Source organism: Uranotaenia lowii, chromosome 1 (genome assembly GCF_029784155.1).
Source record: "Uranotaenia lowii strain MFRU-FL chromosome 1, ASM2978415v1, whole genome shotgun sequence".
In the NCBI taxonomy this organism is placed as follows: Eukaryota; Metazoa; Arthropoda; class Insecta; order Diptera; family Culicidae; genus Uranotaenia; species Uranotaenia lowii.
The window spans coordinates 180,945,828-180,954,311 of NC_073691.1; positions in this window are offsets into that span (position 1 = coordinate 180,945,828).

The following is an 8,484-nucleotide window of genomic DNA, read 5'->3' on the forward strand; positions in this document are numbered from 1 at the left end:
ATCAACAAGCTTATTAAAGAAATGCGGATTCTAAACAGAGCATGGATAATCCTTGTTTTCTTTGTTTTGAAAGTGATATTTTAGACATAAAATAATTTTGTTCAAGTCAAAAAAAACTCAATACCAAACTGGCAATGGGAATTTGCAACTAGCAAACAATTTTCCTTCCTTTTTCACACACAACTCCACTAAAAGACACAGCGAGGAGCTTTAGTGGGTCGTTCGGCGATAAAAATCTCCGAAACAGTGTCACGTTCTTTGTCCGTGCCCTCGTTCCGAATGCTGTCTACTGCTATCTATGTATGCAAGGGTGTTTGTGTGTGTGTATCTATATTCGCTGTGCGAAGGATCAACACCTGCTGTGTCCCCATCATGTTGATGCAGGCGCAGGAATCCACAGAACGAAAGTACAACAGGAAACCGCCAGCACCCATACATGCATCTACCTACAAAGAGCGGAAAAAGAGAGCGAACCTACACGGGTCAACAGAGAGTGGGAAAAGCTCCGAGCGGAAATTTTCCTTTCTTTCCGGTTTATAGGCAGGCTTTTCTGTTTGGGGGTGTGTGGGGCTAATGTTCTACGGAGGGATCAGTTTGGGTAGCTTCGTTCTTGTTCGTAGAGACTTTTCTGTAAATTTGGCCGCCTGTGCTGCCGGTTGTTTTCGACATCCTACCGAAACATGAATTCCATGAATTCGGTTCTTACAGATATGGTGTTTTGTATTTGACCATTAAAACTAAAATAAGCAAACAGTTTTGTCGGAACAAATTAACAAATTATCAGAATATTTTGAAACTTGTGCATTTTAAAAGAATTTTATGGTTTCAGAATGGTTTCGAGAAAATGTTTCGCCATCTCAGGATACCCGGTGCAGAAAATATTTGATTACAGTGAGCGAAACAAGAATACCTAGTGCCACTATGTGTTTCGCTTGACAAAATATGAATGATTGAAAATCGTTAAAATTTTGTTCTTCAATTTGTTTTAAACTCTTCAAGGGATAACGAAATTCAACGGGTTCAACGGGTTCAACTTATTTCAACGGGTGCGAAATAAGAATAATACCACTTATGTTTTCTACAAACATCAGATTATTTATTAAAATTTGCTGTGTAAAAGTGAATAATCATGCTTCTACGAACTATTTGAATAGATAACTGCATTTTCCTAGTATTCCAACAGCTTTAAAGGGGGTTTTAAAGAGATTTTCCTTTAGTAGTTAGGAATCTGACATTACAGCTTCATCAAACTGCTTAATTCCTTCATAAACATGATGTGAAATGATGAAACATAAATAGATTCTAAGCTGAATTTGAATCCAACTCAAAAGTATTTATGTTTTTAATCAGTCAAATACTATTTTTTCAGTTTTAAGTCGTAGATGGCAGCACTATCTTTAAGTTAATCGGAATTGCAAACCATTTTCGACTATCCGGAGTTAAATAAGGTGTGCTGAATGATTTTGGTCAAGAAATAAGTACTTGGTACAGCGTGAACGCCTTGGAAATTCTATGATCACCTAATCAAATTATGAGAATTGCATCAAGATCACTAAACAGAGAATTTCTTGGTCCAATAATCGAATAAGGTTGTGTTCTCCAATGGAACTTGACACATAGTATGATTTGCAATTGACTAGAAAGTTGAGATGAGCAGAAACTTCAACGGTGCTGCTGAGTTTTTGGAAATCCAAAAAAGCTTCCATCAGCGTGAACTCCAACAGAACTGTGTTGGAAAACTAATTCGAAATGATAAGGATGGGCCTAAATGAACCCGGAAAATGAATATTGAGACTTAATTTGGTTTTAACTGCAAGATAATGCTGCCAGCTACGACTTTAAAGTGTGGTTTACTGAAAAAAAAAACAAAAGTTTTCAATTCCAACCTGTTTTTCTCTGATTCAAAATTAAACAAGAACTTTTGTTTTATCATTTCACGTCATGTTAAAGAAGCAGTTTGATAAAATTTTACAGCTGAAATGTAGAATTCCTAAGTGCTAGAGGAAAATCACTTTCAAAAAAACCTTTTAAAACATTTGGAATTCTATAAAACGCCTAAATATCTATTCAAATAGTTCGTAGAAGCATTAATATTCACTTTTCCACAGTAAATTTTAAGAAATAATCTTCATTATTGTAGAAAAACATCATCGGCCGTGGAAGCCCTAGAAGCAATTCGAAGGCCAAGCCACACAGACATAGGCAGGACCTTGCTACCGATGGGGGAACCATACATAAAAAAATAATTATTGTAGAAAAACATAAGTGGTACTATTCATATTTCGCACTTCTTTTTTCATACTTGTGGTCCTCAACGCCAATTGCTTCATTAAAAAAGTAAACTTAAGCTCGATTTATCTGTTGAACAATTTAAAACAAATTGTAGAACATTATTACAATATTACAAAAAAGCAAAAAAAAACATAGAGTTCTTGTTTCACTCTGCTATTTTGAAGCAGGCGCTCAGTGGGCATTAGACCGCTTCAAAAAATAACTTTTTGCTCCCATATGTTTTTTCGATGCCTTTTGGGTCACCAAGCATCAGTGTTAAATTTGAGATGATTTGGTGGATTCCTGAGTTAGCGCAACGTGTTTCAATTTCGTATGGAAATTTGTATGGAAGAAGAAATTTTTGCACATCAAATCATCCAGAAAATTCTAATAAACCTGAAATGAAATTGGTCTTTGATTTTTGGTTTTGACTTTTCTTAAGCTTCATTTCTTGCTAACATGACAAGCAGCTAAACATTTCATGAAAAAAGTTATAAGCATTTCAAAATAAAAAATCAGAATGCAGTGAAAAGTATATAAAAATGTCCGACTTTGCTTGCTAGACCTTTTAATAATTTCTTGAAATGTTTTTGCAAAGGTTATACAAATCAATAAATTCCCTAGCTTTGCAAAGCAATTTTTTAAGATTTTTTATTCTCATCCTACGGTTTCACAGCTTTCAAATAAGCAGTCAAAAATGCTAAAATTGAAAAAAATTATTTTAAGAGGAGAAATCACCGTGAATTTGTTTTATGAAATGAATTTGCGGCTTTATCGGTGAGGGTTAAAGAGTTGAAATGAAAGACGGATAGAAGAACAGAAGAAAATTCTAAGGTGGTGAAAAGAGCGAAGAGCATTTGAAATAGAAGCTTGACCACATGCTAAATTCTTTGTCCCGCATCAATTAACTGTATTGAAGAAGTAGTACCCAATAGAGAAGGCACTACATTTTTCGATACAGTTAATTATGGATGGTTCGACCGCCATGTGAGTGTGCACATGTCCGGTCGAACCATCCATAATTAACTGTATCGAAAAATGTAGTGCCTTCTCTATTGGGTACTACTTCTTCAATACAGTTAATTGATGCGGGACAAAGAATTTAGCATGTGGTCAAGCTTAATGCTCTTCGCTCTTTTCACCACCTTAGAATTTTCTTCTGTTCTTCTATCCGTCTTTCATTTCAACTCTTTAACCCTCACCAATAAAGCCGCAAATTCATTTCATAAATTGAAAAAAATAATTTTGAAAACAAAAATTTTATATAACTTCGAATATCTTTTCTGGGGTTTCTGCTTTGTTTACATGAAATGTACTGCAAGAATCAAAGAATATTTTTCATTTAAAGTTTTTTTTTATCTTTCCGAATATCTCTGGATTTTTGAATGAAAAATTTTGTTTTGCCATAAAAATTTCCATACAAAATTAAAACTCGTTGCGCTAGTCCAGGACTGGATGGATCACTTCCAAAATTTATATTGCTATTTCTGGCAGCAAAAACAACCAAATAAAGTTATGGAAGGTGTTAAAATTTAAGAATTTTTAATTTCCATACAAAGCTTGCAGCGGTCTAGTGGGCATCTCAACGACATGGCCGTATGAACGGGAGGGGGGGGGGGGTGGGTATTTGAGGGTTAAACCCCTGAACTTAAAATTTTAAATGCTTAATCAAATGGTTATACAAGAATAATTATTACTAATTAGACTCAAAACTAATGCTTAAACCTCAAACACACATCCCAAATTCAGAATTCTGCTGCAGTTTTGCTAAATTTTCTTGTTTATAGAAATTCAGTGCAGAACATAAAATTTTAAATGAAATTAAACTCATTTAAGAGGTTCGGGTTTCATATTATCAAAATGAAATTGTATTTCAATGTTCATACTTTGGATCTTTTTTTATGTATGCTTTATTTATCAAGGGATTAACGATGCGTTTTCACCCGCGCCTATTTCGGATCTGTGTCCAGTTTAGGATTCCTGATTTTCCTGCGTATCTTTATGAGAATTGTCATATTCATTCAAGAATTGATTAATGTTTTTTTGAAAATCATATGCATTTACAATATTTAGACAATAATTATGAAAAAAGTGAAAATTATGAAACCAATTAGAAAATGAAACAAATTAAAAGCTCATAAACTTAATTTTTATGCTAAATTCAAATATAACAAAGCTTCAAAGTAATTTTTAAAAATAGAGAACTGAGAATCAGATTCATCGTTCGAAATTCATATTTCAATACAGGTCCACTATTTGGATAAAAGGTGAATAATTTATATTATGAATTCAGACTGAAACCCTGATCTATGGAATTTACATTAAAGATTCGTGATTGAGGGCTCTGAAAAACTTCCCGGCTCTTTTTTCAAATTTTGATCTGGAAATAAGATCCGGAAATCGTATTTTTTGTATATTTAAAATCTTATTGAAATTCGGAAACAGAATCAAAATTAACGTTTTAAATTTAGGTTCAGAATAAAGATTTTAATTTCAGATTCATAAATGAGTTTCACAATAATTTAATGACATCAAAAACCTAACTATTTAGTTGAAGAATTGAAGAGATCGCAAACTCAGAAATTGAGTTTATTTTTGTGTTTCGATTTATGATAGAATACCTGTACTTATTTAAGGAAAATCATCCAAAGGATGATTCCATATAATTATGGAATTGATTTTTAATACTTTTAATTATAATATTTGCTGATAGAGAAACATGTACCTGATCTTCAACTGAAAAATCAGAAAAAATGGCACATTTTCATGGTGTTCTGTTTAACATTATCAATATTTCAGAAACCAAGTTTTAAACTGTAATCTTAAATTAGGATCAAGTTTGCAAGAATCAGATTTGAGAAGAAAAATTCAAATCGCTTCCTTTTTTTAATTTTTTTCTAATTTATTTTAATTGATGAATAAATTCTTTTAGTTTGCTCAAGTTTTTAGAATTTATGCTTCTTTGATTTGCAAATCTTCTTCTTATTAAGAAATTGAAGGTTTCCTTAAACAACTTATTTTACTTCTTTAATTGATGAACATAAAAATTTCACTCGATTCATGGCAACCGTTCTCCAATTTCTCGGACATCCAACATTCGTCAGATCATGCTTCACATGCTCTAGCCACCTCGCTCTTTGAGCCCCTACTTATTAACAACTTATTCTATGCTAAAACCAAGTAAGCTTAATCTACAAGAGTCTTGAGCCAATTCAAAAACTTTAACCATCGATCAAATTAAGTTCCCTATTTTGTTACTTAAAACTAAAATAAAACCTTGAAGCTCACCTTTTTAAAAATTTATTTACTAAAATTCCGATTTATTACGAGAAAATATTTATGTTAAATAACTTAAAAATGAGTAATCAAGTACTGCCAAAAATATTTTTTTATAGTTTTTTGTTTATTCTTTTAATAAATGAGCAAAAATACTATAGAAAAAAATCAGTTACCAAACCCCTTCCATGAATCGGTTCTTCTTGCGACCCTGCTCAACGATGTGAATTTGAGGAGAAGATGACGAAAAAGTTGGTTTCTGTATAGAAAAAGCAGCTTTCAGACATTATACATCATCTGTTGAGTAGAATTGGGCCAGACGCACGATTTTACAAATATGGTATGGAACTGGAATGAAGTAAATATATCAAAAGATCACAAATGGTGTGGAGTTTGTTGTCTGAAAGTTTGAAAAGAATCAGTAAAATAAGTCATTTTGAAAGCGTTTTAGCTGTGATGCAATTTTATGTGAGACACCCTTCAAATGTGAGACGAAAAATGTGTAAAAAAAAGTAGGTTTACATCACAGTAATACGTGTTATTTTTTCTGAGATGTTTAAAGATAAATTCAGTTTACAGTTCAAAATAAAGTTTTCTTCAAAACACAATAAAATTCGGATTAGGTATAAAGTTTGCATCACTTTGTTAATGATGCTGCATTTTATTTAACTTAAATTAGCCAATCTGGATTTTTTTTCGTAGAAGTGGCAAAAAAAGTAAGCGCTTCCGAATTACTGCCTCAGTTCTTAATCACATCAAGGAAACTCATCGTTAAAAATTACAAGTAAATAAGCGTTGCCTATGTTTGTATGTATGTACATATGTATTAGGGTGTCCCAAAATTGCATTAGTTCTGGGAATCTGGGGGCTCACCCTCCAAATGGTAGATTAGGATGTGCCGAACAAACTTTTGTATGGAGCTGACTAAAAAAAATCATGTTTAGAGGTTCCGCAAGCGCGATCTTTAAAAAAAGTCCACTTTCAAAAGATTTGATTTTAAATAAATTCTGGGTCCAAAATTTTCATAAAATTTATATATTTTATATTTTTTTAATTTTGTTTGAGTAAAAAACTACACGTAAAAAATACAAAATGAACCAAATTTGTATCAAAATGTAAAACTAGCAAGCTATTTTCAAGGAAAAAAAATTTTTTGTCCAAAAATTTTGAATTCAACTGACCAAAATGTGTACCAAACGTAGAATATTTTTGATACCAATGCCATCAAAAGATGCGGATTTTTGTGCACTTAAACTTTGCTGAACAAAACATGTGGTTTGTATCAACGTGTGAACAGCTATTCACGATGTAATGCTCAACAAAAATAACAATTTAGGATATTTTTTATTTAATTTATCAAATTTGTCTTATTAAATACCTACTTTAAAATCAAAATACTTGCAAAAAAAGACTTTGATGGTTTAAAGGAGTCATCAGAAGGCCATATGCCGAATTTGAGCAGAATCGGACAACAGGAAGGGGTTGTACTGAATCTCAAGTGGGAAAGGGATTCTGAGACATAGTGTTCTAAAGAAGCATAAAAAACTGGTTTTTCATCATGCATTTTTGTCTTTACCAATCGATTGCTTGGTAATGTAAGTGTTATTAAAATTTCAATTAAGACTAACATTTCACTTGAAGACTGCAACTCGATTGGACTTAAAACAAAAAAGTTATGGCTGTTCAAAGATTGTATTTTGGTTACAAATTGTCCTGTAAAACGCAATGAGTAAAAAGTACTCATTGTGTGTTAAACGACAATTTGCCACAAAAATACAATCTTGGAACAGCCATAACTTTTTTGTTTTAAGTCCAATCGAGTTGCAGTCTTCAAGTGAAATGTTAGTCTTAATTGAAATTTTAATAAAACCTTCATAATCAAGCAATCGATTGGTAAAGACAAAAATGCATGATGAAAAACCAGTTTTTATGCTTCTTTAGAACACTATGTCTCAGAATCCCTTTCCCACTTGAGATTCAGTGCAACCCCTTCCTGTTGTCCGATTCTGCTCAAATTCGGCATATGGCCTTCTGATGACTCCTTTAAACCATCAAAGTCTTTTTTTGCAAGTATTTTGATTTTAAAGTAGGTATTTATTAAGACAAATTTGATAAATTAAATAAAAAATATCCTAAATTGTTATTTTTGTTAAGCATTACATCGTAAATAGCTGTTCACACGTTGATACAAACCACATGTTTTGTTCAGCAAAGTTTAAGTGCACAAAAATCCGCATCTTTTGATGGCATTGGTATCAAAAATATTCTACGTTTGGTACACATTTCGGTCAGTTGAATTCAAAATTTTTGGACCAAAAAATTTTTTTTCCTTGAAAATAGCTTGCTAGTTTTACATTTTGATACAAAGTTGGTTCATTTTGTATTATTTACGTGTAGTTTTTAACTCAAACAAAATTAAAAAAATATAAAATATATAAATTTTATGAAAATTTTGGACCCAGAATTTATTTAAAATCAAATCTTTTGAAAGTGGACTTTTTTTAAAGATCGCGCTTGCGGAACCTTTAAACATGATTTTTTTTAGTCAGCTCCATACAAAAGTTTGTTCGGCACATCCTAATCTACCATTTGGAGGGTGAGCCCCCAGATTCCCAGAACTAATGCAATTTTGGGACACCCTAATATGTATGTATTGTATGTATTGTATGCTGTCACAAAAACTCTGCAGGGCAGAGCCTGAACTGGCAACCCTGCTGCAGTGAGATTCGCCTGTTTGGATTCAAGCGTGGTAAGAACACTGCAGGGTTGTGCACAACCCTGCGCTCTCTATCCGTTGTGGGGGGAGGGCGAGTTGGCTGGCTGCCTGTTATGGGAGAGTTCAGGTCAGCCCAAGCAAGGAACCCCCAAAAGCACAGGAAGTGTGTCTAAAAGTTGGAAAAACTCGAACAGAGCAGAACAGAACGAAGCAGACGAGTG